Source organism: Mauremys reevesii, linkage group 3, assembly GCF_016161935.1.
Source record: "Mauremys reevesii isolate NIE-2019 linkage group 3, ASM1616193v1, whole genome shotgun sequence".
Lineage (NCBI taxonomy): Eukaryota > Metazoa > Chordata > Testudines > Geoemydidae > Mauremys > Mauremys reevesii.
The window spans coordinates 175,068,727-175,088,507 of record NC_052625.1 but is presented as its reverse complement, the minus strand read 5'-3'; the positions used below and the strand labels follow the sequence as shown (position 1 = coordinate 175,088,507).

Here is a 19,781-nt window from a genome sequence, read left to right as displayed (position 1 = left end):
CAATCATTTTACCTACATAGTAAATGCTCTGGGATGGAACACAGTAGCTATTTTATAGAACACGGTAACACTGAACAATATTTTAGGACACAAAGTAGTGAATACAATACCCTGGGGATTTTCAAAGTATAACCTATATCTCAATCCAAGACCCAGTTCCAGTCCCATTTGTGACCACAAAGCTCACATTTCTTTCCCTTTAATATCTTTGTGGCAATTACAGCAGCTGCTTACCTATAAAAGTACAGTACTTTTTTTTTAGCTGTCATTTAAAATAAGTTTGGAAAAGGAAAGCTATCTTGACAAAAACAAGGAGAGTCTATGCCATCTCACCAGCAAGGTTTCTATGCATCACCAAAATGTGCTCCGTGGACCACAGTTTTAAAACTACTGTCTAAGAAATTGCAGGAGAAAAGTGGGCAAATTGACCCCAAGCTGGGAGGGGTTGCAAGCACTTTGTAGGCCAGAATTAGCATTCAAAATGATCTTAGTCTGAAATCATGAAGATGTCTGTTGAATTTCAAGTGCAAGGAGGAAGGAAAAAACTCACCTGCACAAATACAAAATGGGGAATAATTGGCTAGGCAGCAATACTGCAGAAAAAGATCTGGGGTTAGAGTGGATCATAAACTGAATTAGAGTCAATCATGTGATGCCGTTGTGAAAAAGGCAAGTATTCTGGGATGTGTTAACACATGTCATGTAAGACACAGGAAGTGATTGTTCTACTCTGCTCAGCAGTGGTGATGCTGAAGCTGAGGATGTGATAGGAATGAGAATTTGATTCATGTGTCCAGTTCTGAGGACCATGCTTTACGATAGATGTGAACAAACTGGAGAGAGTCCAGAGGAGAGCAATAAAAATTATAAGAGGTTGAGAAATCATGACCTATGGGAAAGGTGGGAAGAATTGGGCATGGTTAGGCTAGAGAAGAGAAGAAAGGGTGAGGGAGACAGGGAACAGGATAATAGTATTCAAATATGTAAAAGCGATCAATTATTCTCCAGGTCCAACAAGGGTTGGACAAGAAGTAATTAGCATGGTTTGCAGCAAGAGATTTTTAGGTTGCATAAGAAAACCTTTCTAACTCTAAGAATAGTTGGACTAGAACAGCTTATCTAAGAAAGTTGTGGAATACCCAGTGTTGGAGGTTTTAAAGAATGGGTTAGAGGAGCAACTGTCAGGAATGGTCTTGGTATATTTAATTCTGCCTCTTGAGGTCCCTTCCAGTCCTACATGTCTATGATTCTATAAGTGCAAGTAGAATGCGATATCCAAACTGGCGATTTTCCTGGACAGAGGACATCTCTGTAATCTTGTGAAAAGTATCATGCTCCTGTTAATGACCTAAAGTAGCAAGATCCTTTGCGTTGTGTGTTCACCAACAAATCTCATTTCCACCAGAACAGTGACAGCTAACATTATGCTGGGTCATTAATTCAATCCTGACTTAAAATGTGATCCTGTGCCATTCAAGTTAATGATAGTTTTGCCATGATATTCAATAGCGACATTATTTGTCCCAAAGAGATCTGAGAATGCCCTACAGCCATCCACAAAAAAGTGGGCTTCTGGGGAATTCTGGGATTTTTATGTAGATTCCTTATCCTACCTATGACCAGGTCCAACCACAATTAACTGGTGAGATATGAAAACCAATCAGCCCAGAGTGGTATAGCAGTAGAATATGCACATGTACAAATGATGTCACCTAATGATAAACTTAGACAATCTCCTTTTCCTTCAGGCACTCTGGCCAAGACTGTCAAAAAGTAAGGATCCTAAATCTGTATTTAGGCACTTAAGAGGCCCAGTTTTAATGATCATCCAGTGCCCAACACTTTCCGTGGAGCTCAATCTTCTTCTTAGAATCATAGAATCATAGAATATCAGGGTTGGAAGGGACCTCAGGAGGTCATCTAGTCCAACCTCCTGCTCAAAGCAGGACCAATTCCCAACTAAATCATCCCAGCTAGGGCTTTGTCAATCCTGATCTTAAAAACCTCTAAAGGAAGGAGATTCCACCACATTCCTAGGTAACCCATTCCAGTGCTTCACCACCCTCCTAGTGAAAAAGTTTTTCCTAATTTCCAACCTAAACCTCCCCCACTGCAACTTGAGACCATTACTCCTTGTTCTGTCATCTGCTACCACTGAGAACAGTCTAGATACATCCTCTTTGGAACCCCTTTTCAGGTAGTTGAAAGCAGCTATCAAATCCCCCCTCATTCTTCTCTTCTGCAGACTAAACAATCCTAGTTCCCTCAGCCTCTCCTCGTAGGTCATGTGCTCCAGCCCCCTAATGGAGACCCTCTCCTAATGGGAGATGCTCTCCCGTTTTCTTATCTTATTCCTCTCATTCCAGTGGAGTTGTGGAGTTGACTGGAGGGCACTCTGTGGTCAATTTAGCAATTCTACTAGACCTGCTAAATCAACCCCCGCTGCATTGATCGCATCAGCATCAATCCCCGGAAACTGTAACCGTGGCCTTGGACTGGAAATTAGAGGGGGAACAAGGATGACAAAAGATAGATAAGAGGATTCCTCAAGTCAGCAAAGCAAATGCACATCTTGATAGTTGTTGTTTTTTATTTTCTTTCTTCACCCTCCCCTTTGCAGGACTTACAGTACTGATAGCAATGGTCTCAGTTTGTAGTTGGTTTGATTAATATGTATGGCACTAATAAATTAGTTTTAACTGTCTTGCAGTAGTGTTGACTTGAGAAAGATATAGACCTCCATGTAAATATAAATAGCCCAGAGACCCTCAGTAATTCTGAAATACTTGCTTTGGATATTTCTAGATTAATGCTACATGTTTCAAAGCCTCATGAATATAGTTTGGTTGCTAGCAGGTAGTCATTAGTTTGTTACAACAATATTCTTTTCTCCTGTATTCAGCCTCTCCCAAGAAACAGCAATAGAATGAGACACTTAAGCCTGATCATTCATAACGAATGTAGGCAAAAGCCCCCACAGGACTGGAAGATCAGGCTTTCATTAGACACTCTGATATATGCAGCAGGTTTAGGGCCTACCAGGTTGTAATTCAGCATCCTTAATTTTCATTGCCCTTTCTTCATGGGAAATGACCTTTCTTCATGGGACATGAAGATAGTCACTCACAGGAAGACCTCAGTACTTTGAAGGATTGGCACTATCAGAGGAATGTTTAGAAGTACCAAATCTGAACATGGGAAAATAATCTATTTCCATGTTTCCCTCCTATGTTCCCACAACATACAATGCAAAAGTTAAAAGCAGAGCAATGAGTAAGAAGGTCATTGACAACACAGAAGCAAGCAGCATCAAGAAGATTTTATGTTCAAAGACACTTTAAAAAGAGAATAAGTCCTAAACACTAGATTACGGGGAAATTATAAATCAGTTCATATGCATTTCAGGAGTAAACATCTAAAATATAAATCCTCTCTCAGCTGGCAACATTAAACAAATGCTCCCCTGTAAATGTCTGCAAAGCTACTTCATTATCCACCTTCAAAACACTCCTTTCCCATGATGCCAACAAAAAAAACTTGACAATGCCTAGGCTGCTGGTGATTGATACCACCGCCTGTCGTGCTGACCAATAAGATGTTATTTCCTTATACACCTTCATCTGTCTGTGTGTACCCATCAGTTATCTCTTGTTTATACTTGCGTTGTAAGCTCTTTAGGCAGTGACTGTCTTTTTGTTCTGTGTTTGTACAGCACCTAGCACAATGGGGTCCTGGTCCATGAATGAGATTCCTAGGCACTACAGTATAGACAAAGGAGTTCTATGGCAGCAGAAATCCATCAAACCTCCATACTCTGAATAGAAAACAAGGATATAATGAGTTGATTTAAGGGTGTATATACCCAGCTTGCCAATTCTTCTTCTTCTTACTCACTCCCTGTGGAGCATAAGGCACCAACCACTCTCCTCCATTCATTTTGTTCTTGAGCAAGACAGCAGATTTCATCCCACTTCATTCCCATACCTTTCATTTCCTCTTCAATGGTCCTTCGCCACGTCCCCAATGGTCTACCTCTCCTCCTTCTTCCTTGTGGTGTCCATCGTAGGGCAATACGAGGGTGTCTGTCAGCATCCATTCTCAACACATGCCCCCGCCACCTCCATCTTCGTTGTTTGGTTTCATCCACTATATTGTTGATGCCCGTTAATGGGCTCACTTCAACATTGGTGATACGCTGGGGCCAATAGTACCCAGCTTGCCAATAGTATATTATAAATAAATAATAAAATATAATCTAACTACAAGTGTGCTCTGTAGTGAACAGTCCATAGAGGAAGATCATAAAGGAAAAAAGGCACATTTCTGTCTAAATGTTATTTTGATAGAAATGTGGCGTATCAGAAGCCTGACTGAACATGCTTAACATTAAGGTATCTACTGTGCCCCTTCCTAAGTGGAAGTTGTAGTCATTTTCCACAACCACAATCTCCTCTGAGTATCCAGCATCAGGGTTTCTATACTTTAGTTTATCCCAGCAAAAGCCAGAGTATGGCTCCCTTATATAATGTTTCGATAAACTATATGAAAAAAATCTCTCATGCATTGAATACAGATGAAAATATGCTATTTATGGAATATTTAACCAACCCAAGTAAATAGCTGCATCATCAGTTAATATGATGTAATCTAGAATCTAAGGCCTGAATCCTGCAAATGCTTAAGCATGTACTTAACTTTATATTAAATCTAAATTTTGGGATCTCTTGCTGTCCTGTTGATAAAAGATGAATACAGTGAAATGGAAGCTATCTTAAAAGGCAAGGAAGAGAGGCAAATACATAAATGTGATTAAACAAGGAAAGTATACTTTAAAATTGATTTTTAAAAAAAATAAACTAAGGTAAGTGGATACTGTCTTGCATAGCATCAATGGAACATTACCCTTAGTCCATGATAGAACCAATTCTGAATGTTCAGAAAACCTTTGACAAAGTTTCACATGCTGGATTATTATAAACCCTCTAAATATGGGCTACATAGTAAAACATTCAAATGGGCAAAGAATCTGGTAATGTGTGGAAAGCAGAGAGTTGGAGTTAAAGGTTGTATTCTTCAGGAATACTGGTGAGGAAGGGAATCTCAAGGTTCTATACTGAAACTAGTAAACTTGTTTCTACTATAGATTTAGATAACCTCACATTTCTGCTACTGATTTAGACAATCCTATAAAGTGTCAAATAATTAAATCTGTAGAGACTACCACAACTGGTTGTACTTTATAGGATAATCTTAATAGATTAAACAAATGGATTCAGAGGTGGGATGTAAAATTTCATGTTTCTGATTCTAAAATAGTGGAGTTGTGTGGAAATACCCAAACTAAGTATAGTTTAAAATTCATTATTGTATTAGTTAATACAGTAGTGTAAAAGGATCTCAATGTGCCATTAGAACCATCATTTACATTTTCAGTTTAATATGAAGCAACATTATGGAAGGAAGCTGAAATGCTGATTTTTCAGGACTGGTGCAAGTCCAAGGACACTTTTTGAAGAACAGCTAGACCTGCCTTACAATACCATTATGTCAAGTATCAGAGGGGTAGCCGTGTTAGTCTGGATCTGTAAAAGCAGCAAAGAGTCCTGTGGCACCTTACAGACTAACAGATGTATTGGAGCATGAGCTTTCGTGGGTGAATACCCACTTCGTCAGGTATTCCGCATCCGACGAAGTGAGTATTCACCCACAAAAGCTCATGCTCCAATACGTCTCTTAGTCTATAAGGTGCCACAGGACTCTTTAATATCATCATGAAAATTTATCATTCCAGACAAAAAAATCTATTCATCTGCTTTTTATAATGATAATGAATAAGGAAATAATATTCACCACATTTGCTCATCAAAAAGTTACTTTTTCCCAGGTGAGTGGCTTAGTATAATTTTAAATGTGATATATCCCACAATTTTCAAGTCCTGGTCACCAATATAGTTCAGAATATATAGTTCAGAGAAAGCATAACACAGGACAACAAAGATGACAAATTAAATATAGAGGTTTACATTCACTCATCCTTTCATTGTCATATAATATGACCTTCAAACTTGGTACATTTTGTCCTTTTGCATTAGAAATACTGGTGTAATGTCCCATTCCCATTGAGCAAGAGTTCATGATAGGAATACTTCATACCTGTGAGGCACCCATATCTCAGCAAATCATATAAGGTAGTGTCACACTGGAAGGCGTCACATCGTAAAACATAATGATACAACTACTGCAAGCCAAATGCTTCTGAATGACATTTTATAGATTATAGGGTAAATCTCTTTCTAGAAAGATCACTGAAATATTGGGGTACAACTAGGGGAAGGACCTGAAACACATGCAAAAAGATCTGAACCAAATATTCACGGTGACCCAAATCTTTCTGGTTAATTAGATCTCAAATAACTGTTGTTTGCATAATTAACCAAAATAGTCACTATTCAAGGGGTAGCAGACAGCGTGAGAGAGTCGGTATCTCTCTAAACTGTCATATTGGGAAAAGAAAAAACCTTGAAGATGTAACATTATCCAGCTCAAGTTGTTGGCAGACATTAAAGTAATTGAATAAGTGGGTAATTTAAAATTATCTTCAAATAATTCAACCCTCAGCTATCTCTGTCCTTTGAGTAATGCTATTGCCTCTGGTCCTTTCTATGCTCTCATACAATCTAAATTTGCAATTACTCTTCCCTCATCTCTGAATGAAATGACATTTCCTGATGTGACTGAGATCTTATAGCTTGCTGCTGTGGTTGAGGACTTTATAAAGGCTATGTGAACCTGTCTTTCAGCTTCGTAATGACCAAACTCACATCAGCTTTCATCTGCTGAGTCACTACACTTGTACGATGACTTCTGTAACCTCCATTAAGGTGTCCATCCATTATCTCTCAGCTTTTTAACATCTTAATGTATAGGGATGAATTCTTACAGGATGTACTTAATCCATAAAATACAATAAAACTGTTCAAATACAGATTTAGATTGAGACATAATTCAGGAGGCATAAAGAATCATCTGATGGTAATATTTTTCCTTCCACAAAATGGAAATTTTATAGGAGAACAGCTGATATGAAATAGAAAAATGAAGATATTTATTAGAGGATCTATATGACCTGTGATTGTGTTTTTCCTTCAGGTATCATTCAGATAATAATTTATTTGAGCCATTTCTGAGACCAGTATTTGGCCCATTGTGAGGTTTAATTAGCTAATGTTTAATGCTCTATATAACCTAAGTTATTTCCACTTTCTCCATCTCTGTTCAGACTGGCTGAAGTCAAATGCCATACAAAACCAAGTACTATTAAATTCTTTGGACACACACAGTATAAATACACAATTAAACATTTTATATGTAACTACTTCATGCAGAGGTATTTCAGCAATGTATTCCATGGCTTTGGAATAGCCTCATTATTCATGAGCAGTGAAAACACAAGCAACCTGAAATGACGTGCAACAAAACCATCTTATGACACTATTATTTATTAAATATCAGAGGGGTAGCCCTGTTAGTCTGGATCTGTAAAAGCAGCAAAGAATCCTGTGGCACCTTATAGACTAACAGACATTTTGCAGCATGAGCTTTCGTGAGTGAATACCCACTTCGTCGGATGCAAGTCACCCACGAAAGCTCATGCTGCAAAGCATCTGTTAGTCTGTAAGGTGCAACAGGATTCTTTGCTGCTATTATTTATTATTTATTTATCTTATGTATCACATTCTGGGCTGCAGTGCAGACCAGTGAGAGGTTGAGTCACCATTTGCCTTGCAATCTTGAGTGCCTTACAAAGCTTTGCTATTGCTCTCAACCGTGGCTGCTCACAAACAGAATGCAGGTCACACCCTAAGCATAGTTTTAGCCCTGCAGGTACAGCTCTGACCCCAGCAACACTCCAGTCACACTCTGGCTTCCACCAGCCTTGGTTACTAATTGGAGGGTGACCTCAACACACTCCTAGTCCCAAAATTTCCCCCCCAAAAATGTGTTTTGCACTGTCCAGCCCTCTCCTGGGCAGTTCAGATATCACAGATCAGTTGCCTCTATAAGGGGTCAATATTCAACAGTTTGCTATTTTAACTGGTGTTACCCAACAGTGCAGTTTAAACACAACATTGGACTAGTTTAGATTCAAAATAAAACAAGTTTATTTAGCTACAAAGAGGTATAGTTGTACTTAAAATCTAAGGTATTAAAATTAGAAACGATTACAAGAGAAATAAAGATAAAACACTTTCTAGTAGCTAAAATTTAACATGCTAGACCTGGTTCAAGGTAAAATCTTTACCACAGGTTCCCAGCAACATTGCTGACCAAATTCTCAGGTCAGGATCTCTCTCAGAGTCAAAGGGCTGGTCCCTTTGTTGTCTTAGCTGAAAAAGAAAGACAGGGAGAGATTTCTTGGCATGTTTTTGCTCCTCACTTTTATAGTCCAGTCCCTCTTTGAAGTGGATTCTTCTGAGGGTTACCCCGCAAAGCAAAGTTTATTGAAACAGTAAAGAAGGCAACGTGGAGCCTGGTCGTGAAGGTGGTTCCATGCTTTCTTCTCCCTTGTGTATGCTGAAATGCAGATTTGTCTTGTTTCCTGCCATTTCCCAAGTTTACTATGTATATGTAAATTGAGATAAACACACATTCCTTTGTTTAGGATAGACTTGTTTAACAACTGTTACCTAGTCACGGCTGTGTGGGATAGAACATGTGCTAATATAATCATATGGGGGAATTCATAATTTTACATATAATGTTGCTACATACGTTTCACCATGACATTGATGAGCAAAGCATATTTTGTACATAGATTATTACAATGGTGTGTGAATATGGGGTGTTTTTAATCACAGTATGTATTACAATAGTGCTTAGGGAACCCAACTGAGATCATGTCCCTATTATGGTAAGTGCTGCATGTACACATAATCAAACAGTTCCTGCCCCAAAGAGCTTGCAACCTAAATAGACATAAGTAGTAGTGTTATAACTTCCATTTTACACATAGGGAATCGAAGTATAGGGAGATTAATTGATTTGCCCCAGGTCACTCAGGAAGTCTCTGGCACAGCTAAGAACTGAGCACAGATATTCCAAGTCTCAGTCCAGTGCCTTAACAACAAGACCAATCTACCTCTCTTACACCAGCAAGTATTCTGCATGACATTTGTCAGAATTAAAATTATTCATATTTAGTTCTGTATCCCTCCCCCTGTACCATCAGGTATTCCTGGCATATTGTTCTAGGAAAATTGGGGGCTGCCTGAAGTTCTTCAGAAGTTTGGAGCATTAGAATCATAGAATCATAGAAATGCAAGGCTGGAAGGGACCTCAAGAGGTTATCTAGTCCGCCCCCTTGTGGTTCATGAAGTAGGATTAACTATACCCAGACCAGTGTTATAGCAGCAGAGAAGGATTTGTGGACAAAATGCAGGAGAGACAGTTATAATGCAACTTTCCTGCATCTTACAGGCGGTGAGACTAGATGATCTTTGCAGTCCCTCCTAACCCTATGGTTCTATGATACTACACCTTATTCCAGGGTTATCCCCACATTTGAAGTAATTTATGTGCACAAACAGAATTATGTCTTCCAAACATCAAGAGCAAAAGCATGTACTTTCAGTTTCGATTACTTATTTCAGATTAAGAGTCACAAACAACAAAACCTCCATGAAAGATAGAGCAAACAACAGTGTAATACTCACTCTGTAACCTTCTGCATCAGAATTGAAACCAACAAACAAAATGTCAGCTGCCTTACAGCTGTTCACATGATTTGCAGAGATGACTCCACACTCAAAAGTGAAATTCACAGGAAGCCGAATGACATCACCTCCAAGTAAAAAAATACTCAGCAGTGCAGAGTATTGCAGTGGCTAAGTCTTCCTTGTGAATCTAGTCCTAGATGGCTGTGAGTTTCTACTGCAGGTTAACAAAACTGATCTGGTCTTTTTTCCTGGAGCCAATAGTGACCTATAAAAAGGCTGAGAAGGAATTGACATGGTGACCAGCTCAGCAAATTAATTGGAAGTAATGAAGTCCACAAAAGGTGAACTGGGATATGCATTAGAGCAGCGGTTCTCAAACTCATGTGATTGCGCTCCCTTCTTTGTGTCTGTAGTCATTTATGTCCCTCCTCCCCACAGTACATACACCACCACCCAGCTCTGAAGGCAGAGTGGAGAGCAGTGACTGCAAGCTGGCACAGCTCAGAAGGCAGTGTCGCCACCAGCAGCAGCACAGAACTAAGGGTGGCAATATGAAAAGTGATAAAAAGTGATATTCGTCAATATCACTTTTCACAGCAGACTTAGCACCCCATTGCCACCCTTATTTCTGCACTGCTGCTGCTGCCACCCTAGGGTGAAGAGCCAGAGCCCTGCCACCTCCAGGTAGTGATTTTGGCGGGGTGGCAAAAGGAAAGCCCGAGCCCAGGCTGCCTTCTGGTGAGGGATAGGGGTGGGAGGAAAGGAGAGCCCAAACAGCAGGGCTCCAGCTGTCCCCTATATCCCTATCTCCTGGGTTTCCATGGCCCTTCTGCATGAGCTCTAGCCACCAGGAGCTGACAGACAGACCTCTTAAGAAAAACAAAAATAAAAAAACCCTCAACCCTCCTGCACAAAGAGGATGCCCTTAGATGTGTGCTTGCAGATGCACAGGAGCTGTTGGATACTGCCTCCACACAGAGTGGAACTGCACCGACCATTTGCAGCCAGGGCCTGTGAAGGAATAAGCAGGATTTGACCCAAAATGTACAGTAGTTATGGTCAAGAGGTTACAGATTTGGAAATGAGTTTAGTGGGGATTTATTTACATTGTGTTACTGAAAGAGTAACAAACATTTTTTAGAGGAAAAGCCCAGGACATGTTTAAGGGGCAAATCCAATACCAGAATGGAATGGTTTCATTCATTTACAAAGGTTCTCTCAAACCCCTATTTTTAATTCACCCTGCTTTATCCCTAAGCACGATCATGTTGTTCAAATATGCTGCAGATGCCAACAAAAAACCCTAAAATCTAACCAAATTTCAAGTTCCATTTTTACATTCCAAGCTCCAAAGAAAAACTGAAGGTTGCATTACAGCCACTCTAGACTTCAATCCTTACTTATTATGTTTCCAATAACACTGCTGGAGGTCCTAAATCATGTTAAAGTTGGTCTGTAAATTGGATTTTCAAACTTCAGAAGAAATGCATAGCAGGGTAATGTACTTTCTTCTTATCTTGCATCACCAGTGCTTACACTAATTTCAACAAAATAATCTCTAAAAGGCACAGATTTTGTAAATTAGCAACACCGTATCCATTGGAATCCTTCCTTCAGATCATCTGGAGGCTTTGCATTAGAAGAAAGGAAAAAAGAAGTATAAAGCAACAAAAAGTTAAGTCTCTGCCTGAAGCACGCAGCATGATGCGAGAATTGATACCAGATTTTATTTTAATGAAAAGCAATTTAAGGAAGTTCTTTATAAAGTGGATCAACTAGTCTTTGACTAAATAAGGTAACAGTGTACTTGCTCCTCACTTTTTGCTGCTGGTGTAGTACTCTCAGCTAGCTTTTATTGGGATTTGCGGGATTTACTTGAGGCCTTTCTTTTTCTTCATGGTCCCTCCCAGCCCCCGAAGTGGGGGGGGAGGAGTTGGCAATGTTGTTTATTTTAATTACTACCTCATGGGGCCACAACTGTTTATTGTAAAAAGTCACTAATGAACAAATGACCCTGCCACCTGGAGCACTTTACAAGCTGGTGGTAAACTCCAGCTATTAAAACAAAAACCTTCTTGAGCTATTGATTCACTGGCTGGGTTGGATTGGACCCTGGGGGCACGTGACAGCTAGGCAACTGAGTGCTCATTGTTTCACACTCCCTATTACACAAAACAAATAAATCTTCTTCACATTACCTTTTTTCCATGCTCCGTCTAAAAGAGCACTTATTATGTGACAGTTCACTACTTAATATATATTTGTGTCCATGTGTGTTCAGGTGAATATACTAGCCACTGTTTTCATAACCCATCTGGGTTACAACAAATGTCTATAGCTTTAATATACTGGTGATGTTAATTCTGCTTAAAGACAGAAGAGGACAGTCCCAGAGTGTAAACTCTTTTACATTTATTATTTTTGTATATTGCACTGCCCACTTCATAAAAAAAAACACAAAAAAACTATCCACTCCTTGAAAATAGGAGCAATACAGATACAACATTGACTGTTCTGCTATGTGGTCCTAAATATAACAAGCCCTGTGCTATGATCTTCTTTACAAAATTTGTGGCACATACATTTGTTTCCTCTTTTCTGCCTGTCTGCTCTGTTCCTGTGAGCAGAATGTTAGAGAAGTCCTCCGACACAACTGCCCAGAGCAGGTGGAAGGTCCGCCATGGCTCCCCACAGCTGCCTGGGCGGCTCTTACTGTGGCTGGGCTGTGGCCGGAACCGGGTCAGGGAAAGACATGTGGGCAGCTTTGGGGAGCCTGGGTCCCTCCATCTGCCCTGAGCGGGAGGCTCGCAGGGTGGGGACACCATCAGAGGTCTGCTTTCAGCCCCACTCTGGCGAGGGAGAGGGTTGGGCTCCGCAGCGCCACTCCGTCTTGACTGGGGAGGGCCCTCTGGGGGCAGGCCCCCCCACTTTTGGGAAGGCTCTGGCACCCCTTTTATCCCCACTTGTCTACTGACTACAATAGAAAAGAACGGCTTAAGGTTCTCCCTCCACTTTTCTTTCTATCATACTGTAACTTTCTGGAAAGTTCTGAAAAGTTATAAATTGACAAAATAAAAAATGAAAAAGTGGGGTAAGAAAACCTAGACAACATTCATTCTCTCACATTAAGTGGGGGGTAAAAGTGGGAAGGGGAAATAAAGGGGAAAACAGAAAAACCTCCAACATTTTGAAAATTCAAAATACAAAAGATTCAGGAAAAATCATGACATTTGGTTTATAAAAAGGCTACTTTACATTAAAGATTTGAATTTTCAAAAATGACCAGCTGAACTTCTGAGTCTAGCATAGCTTGAATAAAGCGATTGCCCTATACCATAGCAGACAGCAGGTTCCTCTCTCATACATCACTGAATAAACCACTTAATTATAGGCATTAGAGTACTATGTACATGTTCATAAATTAATACACTGCAAAATTGGGACTGTACCTTGGCATAATTATTTGGACCCCACTGACAGAAGAGTTATGGTAGTTTGGCCCTTTTGCAAGGATACCATGCCAAAATAAAATATAATCTACAAGCCAATTGCACACTTCTGAATCAATGCAGATCAGAAAGATCAGTATAAATATTAAAAAAAAACCCTAGAGATAAGATATTTCAGTGAAAGGAGCTCACACTAATACAGAATGCAACTGCCTTCAAAAAAATGCTCAAAGGCCCTGTTCAATAAAGCCTTTCCAACATAACCAAGATTATAACCAGCACCCCGTCCTCCTCAGGAAAATAAACCTTCCTCTTCTGATTGGAAGCTGTGTTTGAGGAAGACAAGTGGAAAAATCCATGGAGTCTGCTAGAGATGTTGCTTTTCTTAATTTAATTAACTTGAAAGGTGCTCAGATACGGCAATGGTGGATACTAATATAAAACCTAACCTTAGTGAGATTTCCAGATGGAATTATTTGGGCTCACTTTTGATGTGGACCTAACACCCTCTACTCCCCTGCATGTGAATATAGGGTGGGTCACAATACTGCCCGCTGTTAGTATAAATGGCTTCCTTTAAAATTAGGAGAGGCCTACTTTAAATTATACTGTTATATACACTCCTGTCTGTTGCTTTTTCGGTCACATCAACTTACACTCCATTGAAAATGTCTAAAGAAAGCAGACGCTTTCTGCCAATATTTGTTTTGTTGAAAACCTAGTTTTCCATCCAAATTTGTGATGGAAAATTTTCACCCAGGCTTGCTCAATATACTACAATCACATACACTGTGTAGATAATCAGGGAGTAGTTTGCTTCATGGAAGAAACAGGCTATCATTTGGTCCAATCCATTCCAGTTATTTCTAAATTTAAGGGTCCCCTCCACCCACCCACCCACACTAATTGTGCAGCAGGAGCACTTGAATTTGTCACCACATTTGAATTTGAAGGTGTCATGTACTGATTGTCAAATACTTTAAATATATGGTAGCAATTTGTTTCCCTATGTGATCAGATCTGGTTTAATTTTAAGATTCAACCCCTTCAGTGAGTGGTATTTAAAAAAAGAATACTAGAAACACTTGTAATCACCAATATATAATACACATCTGTCTAGCAGTTATACTGTTTTATCATGTCAGCTCCCATTTAACATACAAATATTTTAACTTGTAAAGGCAAAATATACTGCTAGTAGAATCTTGCGTTATTAGAAACAGGTTGCTAAAGTTTCCCACTTCCCACCCCCTTCCGAAGAAAGCCTCCACCATAGGCAGCCATGTTAAGACTGAGTTGTCAGGAGGAGAGGGAGCAGGGCTGGATTACCCAATAGACAGACTAAGGACATGTTTAGGGCACCAGCAAAGCAGGGGGCACAAAAAAAAAGGTTGCTTTTTTTTGGAAAAAAAAATTGATATTTCAAAAAAGCATCGAAGTAGTCATCATGAGAAAAATCTGAACTTTGTTATACTTCCTTACACTCCACTACACACTCTTCCCCCGTTTTTCTATTCTCTATTACTTATCCCCACCTAAACCAGAGGGGCATCCGAATAACGTAGATTGAAATAATGTGAGGAAATCAGAGACTGTAACTGATCATCCTACTCCTGGTGGTAAAACAGACATTGTTCAAGAAGGTGTGGATGTATCAGAAGCTGAACCTGCTCATGCTGTAAATAATAGGAGAAAATATCCTGGTATGTGGGTTGATTGAAGTACCGATGATGCAGCTTACTGGCTAGATCGTAGACCAAATGACTGTCAACAAACACCACACTGGACCATTTGAGAAATCACGTCGGACATTTACCAGTGGCAAACAAACAAGATATTGTCCACAAAAAATATTTTTTGGCATGAAAGCGAATGGTGAGAAATGCACTCAAGAATGGCTATTGTATTCACCATCAGAGTCTGTGTACTGTTTTGTTTGCAAACTTTTTGCATATAAGCCTTCAACATCCCGCTTTCCTGCAGATGGATTTAGTGACTGGCCTGCCTTTCTGGGGATCAAATGACACATTTGGATCATTGCAGAACGAACATTTCTTAGGATTGTTGGAGCTTGTGGCTCAGTTTGACCCATTTTTAGCAGGCCATATCTCAAAATATTGGAATGATGGCAAAGTGACCCATCATACTTATCCAAGACAATACGTGATGAACTCATTGGTCTAATGAGTGACAAAGTTCATTCAGCTATTGTGGATGAAATAAGTACTTCTGGGTACTTCAGTTTACCTGTCAACTCTACACCCGATCTTTCACATATTGATTAATTGAGTATTGTACTAAGATATGTGTCTTCCACAGATGGAAAACCAGTTGAACGATTTATAACATTCCTCAATTTGAAAAGCCACACTGCTGAAGAAATGGGAAATCAAGTACCGCATTGTCTGTGCCAAGTTTGCAAAACAGATTTCTCAAAGTGAAGAGGTCAATCTTATGACAACGCTGCTAACATGTCAGGGTGTATCAAGGAATGCAGAAGAAGCTTTTAGAACAGAACAAATATGCCATATTCATACCATGTGCTGCACACTTCCTCAGTCTTGTTGACCACAGTGCTGTTGATTGTTGTCTGGTGGCAGTAAGGTTTTTCTCAACAGTCCAGTTACTTCATACATTTTTCTCTGCCTCCACACACCGATGGGCAGTTCTTAAAACATATTTGGGCAATGATCATGTGTTGAAATCTCTTTCTAAATAGTCGCTGGGAGGCACATGCAGTGGCAACAAGTGAAATTCTGGAGTCCTACTCAAAGATTGTGGATGCATTAGAAAGTATAGCTGAAGACCAATCACAAAAGGGAGAAATTATAGAAGAGGCAGAAAACATTGCAAACAAGATGCAAGAACTAGAGTTTGTATTCATGTTGACCATGTGGAATGACATTTTACAACACTTTTACCACACACTTTGAGGAATCATTTCAAAAGATCTGAAGACATATCAAAAGATATCTTGCCTGATACTAACTGCAAAGAAGCCCAGTCCCGCAAACGAATTAGGAAAAAAGAAGCAAATGATAGCAGTGTAACAGAAACAGCATTGAATCCTAGAAACAAATTTCACATATCTACTTACTACACTATAATTGATACACTTGAAGCTCATATGAAGAAGAGAAGTGAAGTGTACAAAGAAGTATCAAGTAGATTTTTTTTCTAAACAATATGGACTTATCTGACAAGCAATATTCACAAAGTTCCCAAAAGCTAGTTGACTCATACCCTGTTGACTTGAACATGAATCTCTGTGGAGAAGTACAGCAGTTCCACTGTTGTATGCACGCGAAGTTTAATGAAACAGGAAAAATGAAATTCAGTCACATTGATCTTTATGACACAATATTGAAAGACAGAATATAATGTGTATTTCCAGATGCAGAGATCACACTACATATTTTTCTAACATTGATGATTACTAACTGCTCCGCAGAACGCTCTTTTTCTCAGCTGAAAAGAATAAAAAACCCTCAGAGAACAACAATGTGTCAGGACAGACTTGATTCACTTTCCCTATTGCGTATGGAAGCAGACATGCTTCGTCAAGTCAGCTTCGATGAACTTATCCAGAATTTTGCAATCAGAAAATCTAGAAAGAAGCTATTTTAATCTCAGCATATGTGTAAGTTTTGTGTCATTTAGAAAAATAAAATTTTATTTTATGGTATAGTATTGTTTTTATTTTGAATTACATATGGGGGGTACCATAATCTTTTCAGTGCTTAGGGCCTCTAAAGGTCTTAATCCGGCCCTGAGAGGGAGGAATTCATTTCCATGTGCTTCTCTCCCCACAGGGAGCTATTAGCCTATTTCAGCAAACAGCCTTTCCTTAGCCACAACAACAGGTTTTCTTCTATTAAGCTCACAGGTAGTACAACTGATGAGGAAACTGGCTGGACTCTGACGGCCAGAGTGGTGTTCACGTTCCTGAAGAGAGACTGCCTGCATAGGCCTAATTCTGCCATGCTGTTTTATCTTGAGAGGGACCCTACCTTGCTCTGGGCCAGATTCTCCCACCCTTACACATGCTAACAATGCTGATTTGCATGGAATGACTTGTGGAGAAAGTTATTCAAGTTGCTAATGGTCATAATAACTGGGTCGACACATGTACCCTAACTGTGAGCTCAATTGGGAATAGGGTGTGAAAGTTCATAAAGTGCCACAATAATCTATAACAATAAGTATTGATGGCAAAAGGTGCAAAAAGGGAGACAAACTGAATTAATACAAACTAAAAGGTCTACTAATATAATTCCAGGACCATGTTAATTTCATGCCTGGTAAACAAGAGAAGAAAGGGACTAGAAATCAGTGAGCCAAACCTGGTGTCTCAAATTAGGCAGACAAAATAATGAGGGGATGGGCTATTCCACTCATCATTCCCTTTTGGGGTCCTTAAAATAAAACACTTGGGGATGGAAATTAGGAGAGAAGAGAAAGCAAGAATTGCTGACTAAAAGAGAAGAAAGGGATAAACTTCACCATCATGGCGGGCACATCCAACCATCTCCTGGGGTTCTGGAATCCCTTGTGACACAGCAGGTACTTCTTCATACTAATTCTGAGAGATACTTAATACTTCAAATGTTTTAACTGTTTTTCCTTCTTTTCTGTATATTTAATAAAGGATTAAAAAGGATTTTTAGTAGTGTTTCCACCATGATACTAAGCACGCTGAGGTTTCTATATACCAAACCCTGAACTTTGTTTAAAACTGCGGAATGCTGAACAGTTTCAGGGTCATGTTAACAGTCTTTGGGCCCATATATTCCATCTACATTAACACAACATAACAATCTGATTTATTGTGAGGGTCTCACTATTTATTAACTTTTCATGCATCTCATGATTTCCCAATACCTGACAGCAAAGTTGCAAAGTTTTGTCTTTTTCAGACATGGGACTGTATTTACATGAACCCCTTTGGTTCTGCAGGCTGACAAAAAAACCCATAGGGGTTACACATGCCATATTAATCTAGAGTTCACATGATAGCAGATACTGTACCCGACTCTCTCTGTTGTGGGCCTAGTTTTGAATTCTGCCATCCTTGCTCACACTTAATAGCATCTTAGTCTGTGAGTAGTCCCCTTAACTAACCCTGGGGTTTGTTTATGAACCTTCCAGTCTTTCCCTGCAGAACCAAGGAATTCTCAGAAATACAGACCCACTGGTAACGGTGACTGCAGCATAGAAACTGCCTCCAATATCTTCCGGTTAGAAGTCTGTTTTTTTGCTTCATTTCACACAGCAAGAAGTGCCCTCCACATGTTCAAAATAACATATAGAGAAGCTGATAAAGGCCACAAATGACCTTCTAAACAAGTCAGAAGCCAGGGAGATTCCTCAAGGGGAGGGAAGGATAAAAGTCTGAGAAGCAGCAGCTCTAAAATTAGGGAGTCAGATGGAAAGGATCCCGTGGGGGTGGGCAGAAATAGTATTTAATTACAGAACATGCTATACCATAATGCACAGGCACAAGGAGACAGACTCAAGATTGCAAGGGCAATTTATATTCTGTCATTTCCTAAATGCTAAGTGCTTGGCTTTCCAACCTTTAATAAGGTTCCTTAATGGAATGTTGAAAAATACCAGCTTTCTCTGTATTATTTCTAATATTTTTTCAGAGCTAGATTCTGCACCCTTTATTTGCAAAGCAGCATTTATTCATGAGAGCTGAAAGAAATGGGATTACTTACATGAGTAAGTCCTATCTACCATGAGCAATCACTACAGAATCTGTCCCTCAATTTGTAGGAAGTTACTGAGTATCTGAATTCAGCCTTCGGTGTGATAACTATTATTAAAGTGTGCAGTACTTTATAAATCTATCTGAACTGTTCCACCTTTTTCATTTGCTGGGTTGACAGATTCCAGAAGGGACTTAAATAATGCCCTCAAATCTGAAAGTAGCAAACCCGTTAGCAGGAAGTACAGGCTGTCTGGAGGTGTCACTATATACGCTGTGCTGATATATGTTTTGCAATATCCAGGAGGAAGCAGCATAATAAATAGACTTGTTATTTTGTAGTAATGCAATGACTATTATTGGGCATTAGAGGTACTATAATTCAGATATACAGACAATAGCACATCTTATAGTCAGACATTACAGAGGATGAATTATATGACTAAACAGTATTATAAAATCCTCCTTCTTGGAAAACTGACAGTTCAAACTCTCCCAGTGTTGAGATTAAAGCCACTGAAATGTGAAATGGCTGGTGTAGCATCAGGTATGATTGCATTTATGATTGGAGAAATAATGCATCTCCTATAAGATTTTCTGGACCAGTATAGATACTTTACACACTACTGTTGGCATTTATGCATTTTTTTAAATTTATTTTATAATGTCCCCATCCAATGCCCTAAACACATTGTATGAAATGTAATTAATAAGACACGCCTAAGCAACTTAATCTAATTCCATTTTTAAAAGTGACTTAGGCATTTAGGAACCTAAGTCTCATTGGAAGTCTCTTAGGCACTTTTGAAAATTTTACCCAAGGCATGCAAACTGGAATGAATATCTAGGGACAGATCTTCAGCTACTGTAAACTGGTTCAAGTGACTTAAGTGGAGTTATGTCAAC

At 39.4% G+C, this 19,781-nt stretch overlaps 1 long non-coding RNA gene across 2 annotated transcripts in view; it reads right to left on the bottom strand.

Moving 5' to 3' along the window:
* Nucleotides 1-19,781, bottom strand: part of LOC120400145 — a 197,621-nt gene that overhangs the window by 95,559 nt on the left and 82,281 nt on the right. The gene's annotated exons all lie outside the window — the stretch shown is intronic.